At 46.2% G+C, this 19,016-nt stretch overlaps 1 pseudogene; it reads left to right on the plus strand.

Annotated features, from left to right (window-relative positions):
• Positions 1–509: 509 nt before the first annotated feature.
• Positions 510–664, plus strand: LOC117014780 (uncharacterized; annotated as a pseudogene).
• The last annotated feature ends 18,352 nt before the right edge of the window (positions 665–19,016 follow it).

Genomic DNA, 19,016 nt, shown 5'->3' on the forward strand with positions numbered 1-19,016 from the left:
AGTTTGAAATCAGCAAGTATGATGCCTCCAGCTTTGTTCTTCTTTCTCGGGATTGCTTTGGCTATTTGGGGTCTTTGTGATTCCCTGCAAATGTTAAGATTATTATTATTTTTTTAAATTTCTGTGAGAAATGCTGTTGGAATTTTGATAGGTATTGCATTGAATCTATAGATGGTTTTAGGTCGTATGGACATTTTAGCAACATTAATTCTTCTGATCCATGAACATGACATATCTTTCCATTTTTTTGTGTCTTCAAATTTCTTTCATCAAAGTCTTGTAGTTTTCACCATATGGATCTTTTACCTCCTTGGTCAAATTTATTACTAAGTATTTTATTGTTTTTGATGCTATTTGATATTTTCTTTATTTCTTTTTTAGATGTTTTGTTGCTAGTGTATAGAAATGCAACTGATTTGGTTTTTGGATTTTTGTATCCTGAAATTTCACTGAATTCGTTGATTAGTTCTAACAGTTTTCTTAGTGGCTTCTTTAGAATTTATCAAATAAGCTTTGCTCAGTGGCCGTATCATCGCCAATGAGGTTTATCTGAGGCGCGATTATTGCTAATAGAATTTACCAAATATAAGATCATATCACCTGCAAACAAAGACAATTTTACTTCTTTCTTTCTGATTTGAATTTCTTTATAAGTATTAGCATTAAAAATGGATCATATGGTTTGGTTTTAAGCTTCTTGGCAGCCAGGGTGAAAAGCAAAACATGGATCCTATATAAAATATGAAAGACGAAAACATATTTTCTTAGGAGAGATGGTACTTTTGCTGGCACTAAATTCTAAAATTACTTTTCACCTAGAGTTTACATAAGGAAAATAAAAGCATATAATGAACTAATTCTTCAATAAAAATTCTATTGTAAATGCAGAAAATTGATTCTGGCTGTTTCTTTAGTGATGGACAAGAAAACCCCAGAGCAAAACATTAGAGCACAGACCAGTGAAGGGGATTCCTCACAGGAGGCTTACTTAGTTCCTGTGATCCAAGTAGGAAAAGCCCAGACTGTAAGGTTTCACCGTTGGTCATTGGTGGAGTGAGTATTTTCTGTAGAGTATGGGGCAGCAGAAGCCATTTTCAGGGGTATAAGGTATATAAGGTATAAGTGGGAAGCAGGGAAATGGAGACAGCAGACATTGAATCCGTATTCAAGGAAGCTGCTGAAGGTGTGGTGAAAACCTTCCAGTAAATATATGTTTACAGTTGTTTTTTCCTTCCTGGCACACAGGAGGAACATTTCCTTAGCGTTAGAAAGGGCTTATCACTTCTCCTCATGCCGCAGGTGGAAAAGGCCTGTGTTGAGAAGGAGGAGACACAAGATTAAAGCAGCTGCTTTGCTGGGTCTGTACATGGAAGGCGGTTGCTCTGGAAAGTCACTTCGATCTGTAGTGGACTTTGCCTGAGTGAGGAAAAATCAGCCAAACCTTTGTTGTGTTACCTAGCCCATTCTACCTAACACAAGAAGGACGAGGCAAGAGGGTTGAGAGGGGCAGCAAGGTGAAGAGAGGCTATTTTTAAGTATGAGAAAGGGCTGAACATATAGGCAGAGGAATATGGGTCCAGAAGAGGTGGAGAAGTTGAAACTACAGGAAAGGGAGGATCTGTCTGGTCATTCAGATGTAACACATGACAGCAGGTATATGATTTCTAGCCAGAGAGGAAGGTTTACGCGTTCCTGTCAGAGATGGCAACAGAGGAGAGTGCTGAACTCACTTCTTCCCACGCATACACTGACTCTACAGCTACACGGGGCACAGTTCCTTCTGAAAGAAATCCACAAACTATCTGAGCAACTCCTGTACATCTGATGAATGAGAAAACACCCACACTGAAATGGGTAGGAAAGGCTGAGACACACTCACTCTTGCCATAAACCCCGCTCCGAGAGGAAGGTTTATCTTGGGACAAGAAAAGAGATACTTCTTCCTCTAGCACAAGAGAAAGGCAAAGATGAGCAATGAGAGAGTTGGAAGACAGGAAGGATAATGGCCTTTGTCTGGTGGTGGTGATTTCCTCAGGAAGTGAAGACATGAAGACGCCTGGTGAGAGGTGGGAAGAAGTGGTGGGGCAGGATTTGAGACCAAGGGGAAAAGTTTGGGGAACTCCCAAGAGGTGAATCATGGAGCAATGACGGGATGGGAGGAGCCTGTACAACAGCTCAGCGTGAATGTGTAGAAAACCTGCTTTTGGAAAAGCTGTGACCTTCCCTGGGAAATCTCTGCCTCCTCATAGTGGGGAAAGGGTCATCCTAATTAGCCTTCCATAAGGAAAGACAAGCTCTCCATCATTGAAACTATTGAAGCAGAGCTTGTATAATCAATTGGTAGGGATATCGTTAGAAGATCCCTGAATGGATGGACTAAGTAACATTTAAGATCTCTTCCAACCTTGACATTTTATGATGCCATAATTCTATCTATTTTAAGAAAGTTAACGAAATCAAATTACTTCTAGCCTATGCAAATTATAGTGACCTGCTTTCAGCTTCCCCAGGGAATGGAATGAAAAGTGCTGTGCACTCAGAATTGATTATGCCAGTCTTGCACTCTCATTCCAGGTCAGTTCTCCAAACTATCAGATATTATGATGGAGCAGATGTGCCGTCGTACTGACGGATAAGTTAGCACAGCATTCATCTCTCCTGAGCAGGCATGATGGAACGGCTGGAAACAGTATTTTTTTTGTCTACTGGTGACTTTTGGAATTTTCTGTTCCGAAACTCAGCATTTCCCCTGCTGACTCTAGGTTATCAAAGTTTCGTTCTCTTTAGAGAATTTTATTTAGCTCGTATATCATGGAAGCAGCTTTGCAAAGGAGACATCAGGTAAAAGAGGAGATGTTCTGTATGGTTCTAGGTCCAGAATTTACCACAAATCTCAAACTGATGACAGGACCCCCATTTGAGTTCTGAGTACCCTCATGTATCCAGGAATAATACAGAGAAAACAAAGACTGTTCCAACATTATGATGCTTATTTCATCTTGGGATGGAGCTGTATTTTCCCAGCCTAAATCAAAGGGTGATCTTTGAACGAGGGTCATTATTTGAGTCACAAAACCAGTGAACATTTTGTAATTCTATTCTAGTTTTATTGACACCACCTAAGTACTTCCATCGCCATAACAAGCCATTCGATGACCAGCAGCAGATAAGTTTTCAGGAGAAATGGGACGCATCAGCTTGTCAACATGACTTCCAGCCCCAATCTGGATATGATGGTCCCAGGAAGTCTCCTTTTATCTTATAGTCAGCTTGTAGCATCTTGTGGCATAAGTCATCTACCCAAAGCACCGAAGTATTTCCATATGGAGTGGGGCTTTACACCACTCTTTGACGTAAGAAATAGTGCGTGATTCTTCCCTCAAGTTGAGCACCAGTAGATTAGGAGAATATCAACATTACATAAGTCCTACATGTCAGGGAAGAAGTAGAGGGAAAATGTTCTACGATTAAAGGGAGTGCAGATTATCCTCCTATTTACGGATAATAAACTGATGTTGATAAATAGCTTCATTGTGCCTAATGATAAAGAACAAAAGGGCAGAAATACTAATCAAAACTCTAATTACTATTGCTTATGTGGGGAGCAGAAAGAGCCCTTCACTTCTCGTTAACGTCACCCCACCAATGCAACCTAAATTATGTCAGACAAACTCTCCACCTCAAATTCTACCTAAAAATACTGGTATTAAAATGAGAATCTGTTTATTGCCACCATCTTTGGCTGTTTCCAAAAGGGATATTAAATGGTTTTGATAAAAAAAAAATCCATAATCTGTATGATTTTTTAACTGGAAGGAGAACCATGTTGCAAAATGGAAAGAGAAAAGGGATTGTACCAGAATCCTAGCCTGAGTAGAAGGACTGCAGTAATCGAAATATAGCCCTTGAAGTCTTAGACTATCTGCAATATCCTCCACCAGCCTAAAATACTATTCTTATAAGGAATACTTTACTTGCCTTTACCAAACGGGCACGGTGGTATGTGGATGGTAAACAGTGTTGATTTGAATCACTAGGAAGCCAGGAAGAAAAAAGGACTGTAGGAAAATGTTAAATAAATATAAATTCTTTTGCCACAAGTACCTGAATAAAATATAACAAAAATCCTTGTAAATGAATAGCTAAGTGTGCAGACAAGAAAGGAAAATCACCAGGTACACAAATTGAAGAGGGAACTAAAAGCTTAAGCAGAAAGTGGATGAGCTGAAGCTTCTGACTCCTGTAATGGAGGTGGGTAGATGTGAAGAGTGACTGGTGTAGAGGTAGGTGGGGTGGGCACGATGTTGGCAGTCCCAGTAACTAGGGGCTGGGGCTCTCATGCCCACACAGGGACAGGAAGTGAGACTGGCATTCTTGGAGGGCCACAGCCCCAGGGAAAGTATAGATTAGGAAAAAACCTGTCCACTGGCTCAGAAAGATAATAAGAGAACACGTCTGTCTCTGCGTGGGCTCAGATTTTAAAATTCTCCCCTGAGAAATCAAAACTCAGGGCCCAGTGTCGCATATAGATTTCAGTTTAAATTTATACTATCCAGAAGTCTGGAAAACTCCCAAGCCAAAAGCCTTCATAAAAAATGGGTTCCAGACTGCTGATAGTTTTGATTTGCCTGGAGAAGTAAATAGAGGCAAAACTCTGGAGGGACTATTCCATAATCTAGGATGAAAGGGATTTCACAAACCACGCAAGCCACACCGAAGGTGAGGAAACTATCCACCATACCCAAGAGTCTGAAGACATAACGAACAGAATGATTAAAGTCCCAGGAAATAGGGCTAATAGAAAGAGAGTCAGGGAAAGAATGCAAGTGTGTCTAAAGTTAATTTTAAAACTTGCACATGTACAAAAGGACATATGGATAAGGTTATTTGCGGCAGTATTATTTGTAATACCAAAACACTGGAAACAACCCATATCACTGTTTAGAGGACCGGTTAAACTATGAGTATGTAGTGCCTACCCAAAGGCTGCTGGGCAACTGTAAAAAAAAAAAAGTTAAATTTTTTAAAATGAAGCTTTCTATGTACTGATGTGAAAAGACATTCAGGATAAATTGTTAACTGTATAAAGCCAGGAAAAAGCTATATAATTAGCTACGTTTTATCCAAGAAAGAGGGAAACGATAAGAATTTATACCCTTATCTTTGAGTATTTATGTTGACATAGAAAGACTACACAAAAAATAGTTATATTGTTGACCATAGAGATTGGAGTCTGGGTGTGTAGAAGGGACATGGGTAGCACTGAAACATATTTTTATGTTATTTTGACTTTTAAAACATGTGAATGTATTAATTATTAAAATTACCAGGAATAGAGATGATTTAGATAATGTAACAAACTTGATCAAATGGGATATGTGTGAACCATACACCCAACATTTAGAAACTACATTTAAAATATGCTCTCTTAAAATATATGTGAAACATTTGCAAAAATTGAATTCTCTTTAGATCATAGAATCTCCAGAAAATTCTCTAAGATTTATTATCTATAGTCCACATTTTCTGACTACAATATAATAAAACTAAAAATTAATATATAATCAATTTTATTTGATTATTTAAGAATTGACTTCTAAGTAATCTACAGATCAAGGAAGAAATAATATTAAAATTATAAAAATATTTAAAATTGAGTAATAATTAATATTTTGCATATTAAGTATGTGGAATAAACCTAAAATGATTCTTAGTGAAAAAATGTATATACATTTTAAGAAAGGAAATAAATGTATTAAAATTGTAATACTCAATATATACCAATAACAAAAGATGGATGCAAGTCACATTTGATTTCTGCAATTACAAGAGGTGCTCAAAGTGGTTACCATCAGCGTAATTTTAATAGTTTTTTTCCTTTCTTAAAATGTGTAAATATGTTTTTGGCCACCTGTGTGTGTATTCAAAAAATATATATATATGTACATATATATATATATATATATATATATTTATATGACGTGGATTGTTATATAGATCAATGGAATAGAATTGAGAGTGCAGAAATAAGCACTTATATTTACTGTTAATTGATTTTCAACAAGGGTGCTAAAACAATTCAATGGAGAAAAATAGTCTTTAATAAATGTTGCTGGGACAATTGAATAGCCATATGCAAAAGAACAAAGTTGTACCTTTACTTCATGCCACACACAAAAAATTAACTCAAAGTCGATCAAAGACCTAAATGTGAGAGCTAAAACAATTAATCTCTTAGAAGAAAATATAGGTATAATTATTTAAGACCTTGGATTAAGCAATGGTTTTTTTTTAGATACGACAATAAAAGCACAAAGAACAAAATAAAAATTTTGGACATCAACAAACTTAAATTGTGCCTCAAAGGATATCATTAAGAAAACAAAAAGACAATCCACAGAATGGGAGAAAGTTTTTACAAGTCATACGCATATACCTGATAAGAGACCTATATCTAGAACCTATGAAAAGAACTTGAATAGACATTTCTCCAAAGAAGACGTACAAATGGCCTATAAGCACATGGAATGGTACACGATGATGGCTCCGCGTCATTGACCATCAGGGAAATACAAGTCAAAATCACAATGAGATACCACTTCACACCCACTCGGATGGCTAGAATTAAAAAGACAGAGGATAGCAATGTTGGTGACAGTGTGGCGAAGTTGAAAGATCAGTGGCATTTGGGGTGAGAAGTGTAGGAAGACAAGGTCCTGGAAGAGTTGTCAGACAGAAGGGTTAGGCTTGTGCGGCTGCCGGAGGTACAAGTACTGTGAGCTGAGAATGGGAATGAAAGGCAGACACGTGCTGGCCTAACGTGGAACCCTCCTAAGGGACCACCCACCTCTGCAGGTGTTCAGAGTCTGGGCAATTCTACTTGGGAATATTGAGGAGAGAGTGGGTGATGGAGGTGTAGGGTGGGCAGGGGAGCTGTGTGATCCCCGTAACCCCTTCTAGTCCTTCTAGCTTCTGATTAAGTCACATTTTTATGTGCGGACTTGTGTGCTATACAGGCTCAGAGAAAGAAGCCAGCACAGCCTGGACTGGCCGAAGGAGGCTGCCTTAGACCCTAGCAGTCAACCCTGAAAATACCAAGTCCAGCCGCTGTGCTCTGGGTGGCTTCCCCTGGAGCACTGGGCGGCACGGTGAGGAAATGACAGTTCATACAACTGCACTGGGATCGCAGTGACTCACTGTGTACGCGATACCATCAGCAGACGAGGCTGGGCACTGAGGCCTAGTGTAACCAATCACTTGAGCCATCACACGGCCTGCTTAGCCTGGCTCTGTACCTTCTCAGCAGCACTCTGAGTGAAAAGCAGATTTATGAAATGCCCCATTCATTTCCTGTCCGAGATCCTATCTGAAGCCAGAGTTCTTGCCTCCTGGAGAGTTAGCTGTTTCTCATAAAGACTTCCCTCTCCCTAAAGATGCCGAAGCAACCTTGGGGGAGGAACAGTCTTCCATTTTGCAAAGCAAACTGTGTTCTCCATATATTTTCGGAAGGATGCTTCTGTGCTTGCTGAAACATCTGGTGTAAGGTGTTAGACCAATTTAACCTCGCATCACTTCCTAGCACATATTTTGGTCGATCTGAGAGAGTACACTTAAAAGCTATGGAAATGACCTGAGTCACAGTCAATCCTGTAGCCGCTGGATTCTGGTACGGCGGATGTAAAGCTGGCTGAGACGCTTCAGCTGGCTACGGCTAGGCAGTCCCGCTGAGAGACTGAAACCATGCGGAGGACGCAGGCAGGGTTGCCATTCACGTCCTGGCTCCTGTAAGGCAGCCTTGCAGGTGGCCACTCATGTTCACCAGCCCACGGAAATGCTATGTGGTATTGAGCACTGCTTCCAACTCTGTCCTGTAGAGACAGGGAGGCGTTGCAATAGGGCCATCTGCGTCGTCCCTGGCCCGGACCTGTGGCAGTTCTTCACCGTGTAAATCGGCTGAAATTCTGAGTGTTTTGAGAAGAGAACCAAGGCTCAGAAGTAGGAGCGCAGGTCCATAATACCGCAGGAGCCCTGAATTTTGGTGCGGTGGATGGTTACCGGCATGGCCATGGGTCCGCCAGCCTCAGACTGGGTTGAGCCCCAGCTGAGGGAGACAGATACTGCTGCTCTGAGGCTGAACAAGTCGGGGAGGGGCCTAGATTGCAACGCCGGAGCAACCGCCCCTTGGGACTGCCTCGGATACGGGGTATTGAAATGGCCTGGACATGGGGAGAAGATGACATCTCTGAAATTACAATGTAGTTATTGGAAAGATAGCAGCCTTTCTCCAAAACAGTCCCTTCGAGAGAAAGGAGGTCAGCTTTTCTTCTCTAGCTGTCGGATTCAGCTCTGCTTTCCTTTCAGCCGGAGCTCTTCCTTTGCTTCCATCTCTCCCTCTTCAGAACCCCCTCAGACTTCATCTGCCCCTCCTCTGTGAGGGAAGTGTCTGGCTCTGCCAGGGTGCAGGCTACTTGAGTGCAGAGACGGATGTGTCCTGTTCGCGTCCCGGGGAGACATAGGGCCTGAGGGAGCTGCTGAAGCCTGGGCTCAGGAGCAGGGCCTGTGTTGCTTCCGTCCTTGGCAACATGGCAGGGGGACCATAAACATGTGCTAAATAAAGGCCTAGGGGTCCAGCGGGCAGGACCACCTCATCATTCTCCACCTCTCAGGCCATTGCAGGACCGGACCCACAGTACGTGCTCTGTGTGGCGGATCATTTGCTGCCTTGATTTTCCATGGGCCCCCATTTCTGGGGGGTCGCACAGGCTCTGGGACCCTTCTGGAATGGCTGTTTGAGATTGCCACGAAGTTTACTTGCATGTACAAAGGAGGTGTCTCATTCAGCCTGTGAAGCATGTGAGTGCCCTTCCTAAAATCAATCTGTGCTGCGGGAGTTTGGCCCGCAGCTGCCTGGATGACGCTTGTGTCATATCCCGCACCAATGCTTTTGCTTCTGTCCTAGGTTGAGAGAGGAGAGGCTCACAGCCCAGGACCCAGATGGCTGGGCCTCAGCCCCCTCTTGTTTCCCTCCCTCTGAACAGAAATGGAAATCCAGAGCAGCTAGCCAGTGTTAGAGGGAGGAGAGCTGGGGCTGTGCCAGGAAGCCAGGGCCAGGCAGCCGCCCAGCTGTGCCCCAGGGTGAAGGCACCCATCCAAAGGGGCTGATACTGGGAACGGGGGCTTGGCAATGGCAGCTATAGGCAGCCCAGCCCTGCTGTCTTTGCCAGTGCAGCTGGGCTCATGGCCCAGCCCTGACGAGGGAAGAAGAGGGAAGAATCTCAGACCCCCAAAGGGAGTCCTTGAACCCTAGTCACCTGTTGGAGGAGTCCCTTATCATGCAGAAATGGGCCTGTGTTAGTAGTCCCACTGTGCTCTGTGCACAGTCATTGGCAGGGGGCAGGCCCACAGGAAGTGATGTCTCCACTGCCCCATCTCTTGTTGCGTGTCTCCCGAGGGCTGGGGCCCTCTCCTTCCCAGGTCAGTCCTGCATTGTGGCCTAAAGGGTCTTCCGCCTTGGCTCTCTCCTCTTTCCTTCACAGCCATTTTCCCGATAGATCTCTTGTACATCTAAACGTGTGTTGGTGTCTGCTGCTCAGAGGACTGTATGGCTTGCGTTCCTCTGCGTCTGATTCCTTTCTTCATCATCTGTCAGCAAGAGCCACCCATGCATGGAGCAGGAAGGCACTGCTCTCGGGACGGCTGGCGTCCTCTTCCACCTGGTACGAGACCGTACAGCTGCCAGGCTTTCAGGTGTCCTCTAGCGCCATATCCCACCCTGGGCAGAGCCCCTGATGACATTCCTGAGGGGTGGTCATCTGGACTCTGCATGAACATTTTCACGGAGAGATCATAGCCTCTTCTGTGAGTTCATTGGAGGGCACAGCAAAATGCTCGGAAATTCTTCCTTAGCTTGGTCAGTTCACAAGATACCTAACTCGTCCAGTGATGTGACCATTCATTCACCTCTTCTTTCTTTGAAGGACATTACCTGTGGCCTGCCACTGGAGGCCTGTGTGTGACCTCACTTCAGAGTAGGGGAGGGGAGGGGAGGAGCAGACAGGGCCTTTTCTGTACATGAGTGTCTTGGCAGAGGTAAGCCCAGATTTGGCAGCGGCAGGAGGTAATGCGAGAGGAAGAAGGGCACTTCCATTACGGTTTCTGCAGCAGCAGGCTAAGTGCCCCATCTTTCTCCTTGGAAATAAAACATCACCCTTTCTCTAAAGGGAGAAAAAAATCTGTGCTCTCCTGCCACATGGGCCTGGGGTTAAGTCCCAGCTGTAATTCCAAGAAGCTGTATGATCTGAGACAACACTCCAACTGTCTGGGTCTCAATCTCCTCTTATTTAAAATAGGATAATAATACTTACCCCCAGATCTCTTTGCGAATTAAATAACCAGATGTTTGTGAAATACGCTTTCTGGACGACAACTGTTAGTGAAATGACACCTGTGCAGCAGCCCGGCTGAGTTATGAGCAGTGGGTCCTGCCTGAATATGAGCTTGGTGGTGTATGTATGTAGTGGGTTGAGTGGTGACCCCTAAAAGATATGCCCGTGTCCTAATCTCTAGAACCTCTAAATGTGACCTTACTTGGATAAAGGGTCTTTACAGATGTGTTTAAATTAAGGATCCTGAAATGAGATCGTCCTGAATTATCTGGGTGGGCTGTAAATCAAAAATAAATGTCCTTACAAAAGACATAGAGCACAGCAGGTGACAGAAGAAGCTGCAAAAGGTTTTTGAGCTGATTCAACCGAAGTGAAGACAGGAGGGTCTTAACAACTCAATCCTTCCAGCCGGAGCCGATGGCACAGCAGCCCTGCTGGCTTTTGATGTTGATGTCTTTGTAACTGGGAAAACCACATTTTGGAAGTAAAGAGAGTTGTAACATGAATGAAACAGTATGTAACATCTTGTATATATGAAGAAAAAAGAGTAGCTACATGAATGTTGACAGAAGCCTGAGCTTGGAGAAAGATCCGATTCATGCCCGAAGGATGGAGAAAGCCTGCCCACCCACCAGCCCTCCTTCCTTCAAAACATAGTTATGAAGCTTCAAGTCTGCGCCAGGCCGTGTGTGAAGTGTGGAGAAGATAGCTGTGAACAACAAAGAGAGTCTTTTCCCTCACTGGGCATGCAGCCTGGGAGGGCAGACGGGTGTTGAACACAAATGCAGACATATGATGTTAAAGGATAGCGATAAGTGGTATGAATTGCCTTGGCACCCTCATCAAAATTCAACGACCATGTGCGTGTGGGTCTGTTTCTGGGTTCTGTACTCTGCCCCATTGAGCTGCGTCTCTCCTTTCACCAATTCCCCACGGTCCATCGGTCGTGGGAAGTCTGGAAGGCAGTGGGTGTATGCCCTCTAACATTGCTCTTCTTGTCCAATTGCTTTGGCTCCCCTGGTTCCTCTGTTTTTCTACCTGAAGTTTAGAGCCAGCTTTTTAGAATCAATTAACCATATATGTTAAGTGTTATGAAGGAGAACTCCATGGAGCTAATGATTTTTCATACACAAAATTTTAGCAATCCAACGCAAATGTTAGGCCAGAGGCAAATGATGGGTGAGGTGAAAGTTAGCTTCTTTTTTTCTTATGTAGGTTTTTGCGAGGGACTCTGAGATTCTATCATATGATCCTGTCACAAATGGTTTGAGGTGGCTGATGGTTGAATGTGGTCAGAACTATTTAGCGCTGCTCAAGCCATGCTTTGTGTTTTTGCTTCTTTTACGCGTCCTTAATAACCACGGTGTCAGTGAAGCCAGCAACACGACGCTGGCCTGTAAAACAGAATGGCAGGGTCGAGGGAGAAAGATGCCATTGGACGAGTGTGGCCTCAGACCACACCACGGTATCGGAACCTGCAGGCTGACAGGTTCGTAGACTTGAGCCCTTCCTACGGGGCCTGATAGTTCAGACCCAGTGAGGAGCAGGTGGAGGGTCTACCAGACTTGGAGGAAATGAATAAAGAGATGTTGCAAGTTGGAGATTAGGAAGCGGGGATTTTGGCAACTTGCTGTTTTTACCCACAGCCCGGACCTCAGAGAGGCAGCCTCCATGGAGGACCAGGCTTACCGGGGGCCTCGGATTTCTGTATTTATCCGTCAGGAGAGCCGCACTGCTGTAACAGATGACTCCAAGATTTCAGTGGCTTTAACACAATGCAAATGTGTTTCTTACTTCTGGCACAGACTATTGGGGGTGGGGGGGAGTGTGGCTCTGCACAGTCCTTCAAGAGTCCCCCGTCCTTCCTCATGTGATGCCCCTTCTCTCTGCTCAGAGGCCTCTCCATGAGCCAGTGGGTGGGGAGTGAGAGCAAATGCTGCACGTAGGCCGTGTGTACATGCCGGCTTGGCAGTAGTGCTCACCACTTCCATCCACATTTCATAGCCACACCTGATTACAAGGGGAGGCCAGGAAATGTACTCGGTGTGCCCAGGAGGAAGAGGCAAGCCGCAGTTTCTGCCACACTGCGATCCTCTCCTTCCCTTTAAAAATGGATCAGAGCACAGTTTGGGCCATCAGGAAGGCTCCATGGAGGAGACAACACTGGCTCTGGGCCTGGAAGGATGGTTGGCTTCTCCCCAAAATGGAGCTGGTGTTGTAAGCAGGGGTCAGAGCTGTTCCATACTCATAGACGCTTCCCCGCCCACATCCCTCCTCCCCATGTGTACTTCCCAGGGTGCCTGGGGGCAGAGCTGACCTACCAGCTGACTCAGGATGGAGTAGGGTCATGTGGGAGGACCGAGGAGGGTAGCTTACCCCAAGTATCTCAGTCTGCCTGACCTGCAGAAGTGAGCACAAATCTCCTCTCTTCTCACAAGGACAAAATGGGGTTATTTTGAGAGTCAGGAAGGTGCTTTTCTAGCAAACAATTCCACATTCATTGGGAAAATGTAATAAAAATCATTGCTCTCTTCATTTGCTTAAATTTGATTTTTCTGTAGTCATTATGTGATTATGGGTGTTTTCAATAATGTTATTAACAATAAATGGGTCACCATGTCTCCGTGGCCATACAAATTCAAATATGAGAAGTGCCTTTACACGGGGAGAGCAAGGGAGAAAGGGACTATTTTCTTGGAGAAGATTCTGGCGATGCTGAGAGCACATTTCTCAGGTTTTTTAGAATGAATGGTTCCAAAGCCATTGGCTGGTGCTGACAGAATGCTTTGCAGCTGCCTTCAGTGTGGGGCTGTCTCAGGACCCCCCTCACACCCCTGGACACGAAGTGTATCCCCTGTGCCTGGCTCACGGCTGACCTGCCTGTACTCTAACGACCCCGCCCGCCCCCAGGAAGGAAGAAGCTGAGTGCATATTTCAGAACTGCTCCTGCTGTGTCCTTTCCCCCAGCAATTCTCTCTCCTAGACAGATGGAATGGAGGTCGATGTTCTTTTTTCCAGAATATCATTTAAAAGGGCCAGGACTGTTCCCAAAGAGCATCTCGATGACCGCTTTGAACTGCCTGTGCCCAACGCCGGCACAGATGTTTCTTAGGCTCTTAAATTATTAAAAGCAACACGACAGGAATTGCTGTGGGCAGAGGACCACGGTGTACATTGGGGCAGGGTGTACGCTGCCCAACGCCAGGGAGGGGGTGCGTCTCACATAGACTACAACTGTGTACCAGCTGCACGACTAGGGTCGGATGGCCCTTCTGCAGAATCCTAGAGACAGCTAAGGATACAAGGAGGCAGCTAGGAAACCCCTGGCCGGTGTGGACAGGCTTTCTCTCTTCTAGTGGTATAAACATGCTTCATATTTCTTGTCAGTTCCCAGCATATAGGCTGTGGTATTTGGGAGGCGGGACCTAGAAGCCATCGAGTGGGCTTTATGGTCTGGGTAAAACCGTATCATGCACTGCTCCTCAGATAAGCTGCCCTACAATCAGAAGAGGTGAGCAGATGGCCTAGTCTTCTCCTCTGGGAAATGAGGACTCCTGGAGACTAGATGGAAAACCTCATGAGAAATATAAATCTGAGGGTCTCAGGGAGACAGGAGTTTTTGAGTGGGCCTAGAGGGCCATGGGAGAGAAACATGCAGTCTTTAATGCAAGAGCCCAGGTTCAGAGCCTGTACACCGAGCGTGGTGCCATGTCCTCAGGCTGGACAGACTCAAGCAAGCTGGCGATGAGTTCAGTCTTTCACTTACAATCATTTCACATCCTTGGAGCCCTTTCGTCACGTGCCAGTGCATTGTATTATCTCATTCAATCCTCATGGGGACCCTTGGAGGGAGGTACTTCTATGACCCCATTTTGGAGGTGAGGACGCTGATGCATGGGGAAGTTCAGTGACTTGCCTAAGATCACAGAGCAGGTATGTGGTAGAACTGGGATTTGAACCCAGTCTCTCCAGCCCTCGCGCCTTATTTCTGACCATTATGCTCGTCTAGGTTCAAGGTTAACTGAACAACAGGAACTGAGATTAGAGGAGGTGGAGGCGAGACGGGTAGATGGTTCTGTCCCAAACGTCCTGATTTGGTCGTCTTTCAACTCCTCGCCATCCTTCCCTTCCTTCCTCTTTTCCTTTCTCCCCTCCTGTCGTGCTTTTGCGTGCCATACTCCTCCCCTCCAATCGGGCTAGTCCCTAACCCCTGCCTCTGGGTGGGGGTGGGGTGCAGTTTCCCAGAGCCCCACTTTTTTATGTCCATCCACATCAGGTCTTCCCTTTCACATTTGGTTCCAAGTCCATTGCCTTCAAGAAGCCTGCACAGCCTCAGTTCATTTATTTATTCAATACCCGATGTGCAACAATTTTGCATGAGAGACGATTCTAAGCCCTGGGAGGCAAAAGTGAATGAATCCTGGGCCCTACCCTTAAAGAGCTCCCTGTCTAGTTGGGGAGACATACCAGGGACTAGAATAGACATAGAATAGACCAAGTGTCCCTAGAACACCGGCTCTCAAGCATAATGTGCCAATGAATCACCTGGGGATCCAGGTGAAAGGTCCCAGTGGGGCCTGACAGTCTGCCTTTCCAACAAGCTCCCAGTGACGCTGATGCTGGTGAGGACGCCCTTGCTCCACCCTTTGTGTAGCAAGACCCCTGGGGATTTCAGGTGTCATGAGGGGAATGTGTGCGTGGTGTTGAGGGTGGGGATGGGAGGTGGGGAAGAGAGTCTGGGAAGGAGCTGAGGCCTAAGCCCAGTCCTGACAAAGGCTGAGAGGATGTGAACTTTCTCTCTTCTCAGGAAGAAAATGCATTCAAGACAGCACCAAGGGGCCAGGGTGGTCCGGCGCTATCTCAGAATATATTCTGTCTGCTCTGCCCTGACTTGCTCTGAGCAAGTTGCTGGTGTCTGGGAAATGTGCAGGTTGGACGAAGGTCCCTTCCTGCTCTGACAGTTAGGAGTCTATGATTTCCACCCAAACAGCAGAATAGTTCCATTTTAGTCCTAGAGCATGGTAAACAAGGAGGGACCTTAGAAATGCACATTCAACCCCTTCATTTTACAAATGAGAAAACAGGTCCCAAGATGCAGCTAATTTGCCAAGACCCCATGGTAGGTCGGGGCACAGACCCAGACCCCGGACCCTGCCACTCACAATGTCAGGCCTTCGGGCCCCTGCGTGCTTGCCCCGTTCCAGGGACGACATCACACTTCACGTTAAAGCCTCCACCAGGGAATTGGGCCACAGGGGTCCTGCCTTTCACGGCTGGAGCTGCCATTCAGAATGGGACAAATCACTAAATAGATTGCCTGGGAGGAGTTAACTGGAGCCTTCCATGAAGAGCTGGAAACAATCAAATTAAAGTAATCCCAGGCTGCCAGGGTGGGTTCTCAGGAGGGAAAGGACAGTGTCCTAGTGACGATCATCACGAGGACGTCAGCGTAAATACCACGTCTCTCCTCTTTTAATCTCAAGCGATCCTTGTAAGTGGCACAGCTCCCTGGTGCTTTAAGTACCACAAAGGGCAAATGGAACCTGGTGTGGGGACAGAGCCAGGAGTGCCGTTTCCAGACTCTCAGCCTCACGTGGAAAGGTGCTGGCTCAGGTAGTAAATGGCCATCAGCTGTGATTGGATGGCCATCAGCTGTGGCTAATTAGCCGTCAGCTGTAACCAGTGAGCCATTGGCCACTAATATAACTGCCGTGGCTACGCTAGCAGGAAAATGGGGGCTAGCAAGGAGATGGGGGCTGAGCCTGCAAGAGCGGATTGCAGCTAGCAAGTGAGGTTGGTTGATAGAGAAGCGGATGGTGAGTTGTGGATCATGTGGCTCCTGGATCATGTGGCTCCTGCTTCCTGTGTCTCCAACCCGGCCGCCAGCGAGACTATAGTGGTATGACTCCCCTACCTATGGCTCCGTGGGTGCTCCTTTTTGGCCTCACCATGTCCTGCGTTCTACCTGGGGAGCGGGACTGGAGACCCCGCATGAGTCCCTTCATGACACCTGGTTTGCCTGCCAGTGCATCCGCTGAGAGTGTTCCATTAGGTGCTGAGACCGGTCGGTTGACCGACGCAGACTGCACGTGCACCCACACGAACGAGCACAAGCGTTCTTACAGCCCTCACACGTATGTTCATCACATGGACATAGTCGCTTACACCTGCACACGTACCTCAGTGCTAGGGAGTGCTCGGGAACACAGCAGAATGTGCTGGGCCCAGTGGATGCACAAGTGCCCATTAGAAACTCTGAAGAGCAAACGAGCACACCCTGGAAGCTGAAACCATATCCCTTTGAAAAATAAGCTCCATCTTGCTCCCAGAGGATTAACTGGGCTCACTTCCTCCACTATTTTAATTAATACACAGCACAGCTGACGGATGAAAGGCTGAAGCTTGAGTTGCCTGAATGCAAAATTTCAAATGTGTCCACAAGCTTTGATGGCCAATGTGATCAAAATGCTTTGGTTAAGTAAACAGATACAGCAAGAAATGCCAACAAAGCATGTAAGGTACTCATCACTTCCCACTCCGCCTTTGGCCACTGGCCAGGGTAGTCGCGCTGTGACAAAGGGGTTAGAAATCCCTGCCCCTCCCCAGCTCATCCTGTCAGCTTCCCCAGCTGGTAGGCCTGTCACCTGAGGCTCTTTCCCCACCAATCAGAGCAAGGTGCCCCCTGAGGCATCCTCTCCCCTGATGCAGCCCCACTATGCCCCTTCTCCTCATATGCTTGCTGAGCTTCTGCTGGGCTGTGGGGGAGACCCCAGAGGGCTGAGACGTGTGAGCTGAGGTCTTTGCCCTCAAGAAGCCCCCAGTCAGGCAGGGGAGACTGATGGAAACTTCTTGTGGGCTGAAGGCTTCTCCATGCTTTATCCCAGGGACTCAGCCAGTGCCTGGCCCAAGCAGGACTCAGTGACAAGAGCTGTGAATGAACATGGCATTAACCAAAGTGCTGTGGGAGAGAGGAAGGTTACGTCTCCTGGAAAAGAAGGTAAGGTTGAGCTTTGGTGACCTTTGAGCCAAGTCTTGGAGGATGGGAGAAATGTCAAAAGAAAAACTTACTGAGGAGGGAAGAGAGGCAAAGAAGTTGGAAATGTCTGCACAAAGGCAAATCAATGGGTTCACGGGAGAGTTGGGGGCTTGATGGGATGGGGAGGGGAGAAGTTTCTCCGTTGAGGCCAGAGGAGATGGTTGGGCAGGTCATATGGAGCCTTGACCGGCGTGCAGATGAGTTTGAGCCTTACTCTGTGGGCAACTGGGAGCCAAGAAAGGCTGTTTCATCCAGACCAGTGCTGGCTGAGCCTGGGCCTGCCGTTGTCCCCGAGTAGCTGATAGGCCAGCGTGGAGGTGCAGACGGAGGAGGGGCCCGTGGAGCAGTGGTCGGCCGAGGTACAGCTGTGTCCCATCATGTTACCATTAGATTGGCACAGTGAGTACATAACTGTTGGCCCAGGTGGTCCCTGGGGTATGTGCCTCTCCTTTTCTCTGCCTCTATAGGAATTTACCTGAAAATGATTGAGAAGTACTTTCTCAAATCAGTGTTGTTTGTCAAACTCAAGAACTTGTCTGGGGACGCCCAGGAATCATTGTGCCCTCGGTTGACAAATCCTGTCCTAGCTACTCTGCTATCGTCCTTTTGTCTGACAAAGGCCACCAGTGAACTTTAGATGTGGAATGACTCAGTTTTTGATCCGAGTCAAATTGCATCATGCACTATTCGCTGGCTGGCATCAGGGGAACGTATAAGGTTGATATGTTTCCTGAAAAGACATTGTTGGGGCTTTACTTATGACAGAGTTCCCTCTTTTTAAAGAGCTAAGTGAGAATTTTTTTTCAGATCTTAGAATGAGGAAGAGTCAACCTTTTCTTAGAGAACTGGTTTATGCTCACTAAATCTATGCTTAGTCTTGTCGTTGATCCCTCCTTACACTGGCTGCCAGGAAGCTCAGAGGCCAATTTGGCTCACCTCTAACAAAGCATATAAGGCCCAACTTTACTCTCCTTTCCCTTTCAATCTCCTCACCGAAGTTTTTAACATTTGTGTCCTATTTATTTTTGTAAGCCATCAATAATCATATGAATATGATGAGGGGATAAAAAATGAAAATTGATTAATAGTCACGGACATTAAACTGGAAAAAAATTTTAGCGACAATCTGCGCCTGCCTTTAAATTACAGAGACAACAATTAAGACTTTGAGAGGAGTGAAGTGTCAGGGCGCCTCAGTAAACTGGGGCAAGGGGTGGGGTGGGGGGCTCAACCTCCACCAGGATGCATTGTCCCAACCACTCCTCTTCTGTGTCACTGAGCCACCCAAATCCAGAAGAGGATTTTTCCAACCTTTTCTATATAGTCTCACAAAACCATCTCTGGAATAATCAGCACATCTTGCTGCTTTGACTTCCCCCGAGGGATTGTCTTGGTATCACCAGTCAGGTTAACATGCCCCAAACACCCTCTATCCAAGGCCTAGGGAAGGTGGAATCTTCTGTATCAGAAGGGGGCAGGATGGAGGCATTTAAAAAAGAACCTGTTTTAAGTAAGATCCTTCTCATTTGAACTCTAGACCCTGACGTGAGCTGGCTGTCTGTGCCAGCTAGGAATCAACGCAGGGGGTGCTCCAC

Source organism: Rhinolophus ferrumequinum, chromosome 2 (assembly GCF_004115265.2).
Source record: "Rhinolophus ferrumequinum isolate MPI-CBG mRhiFer1 chromosome 2, mRhiFer1_v1.p, whole genome shotgun sequence".
NCBI lineage: Eukaryota > Metazoa > Chordata > Mammalia > Chiroptera > Rhinolophidae > Rhinolophus > Rhinolophus ferrumequinum.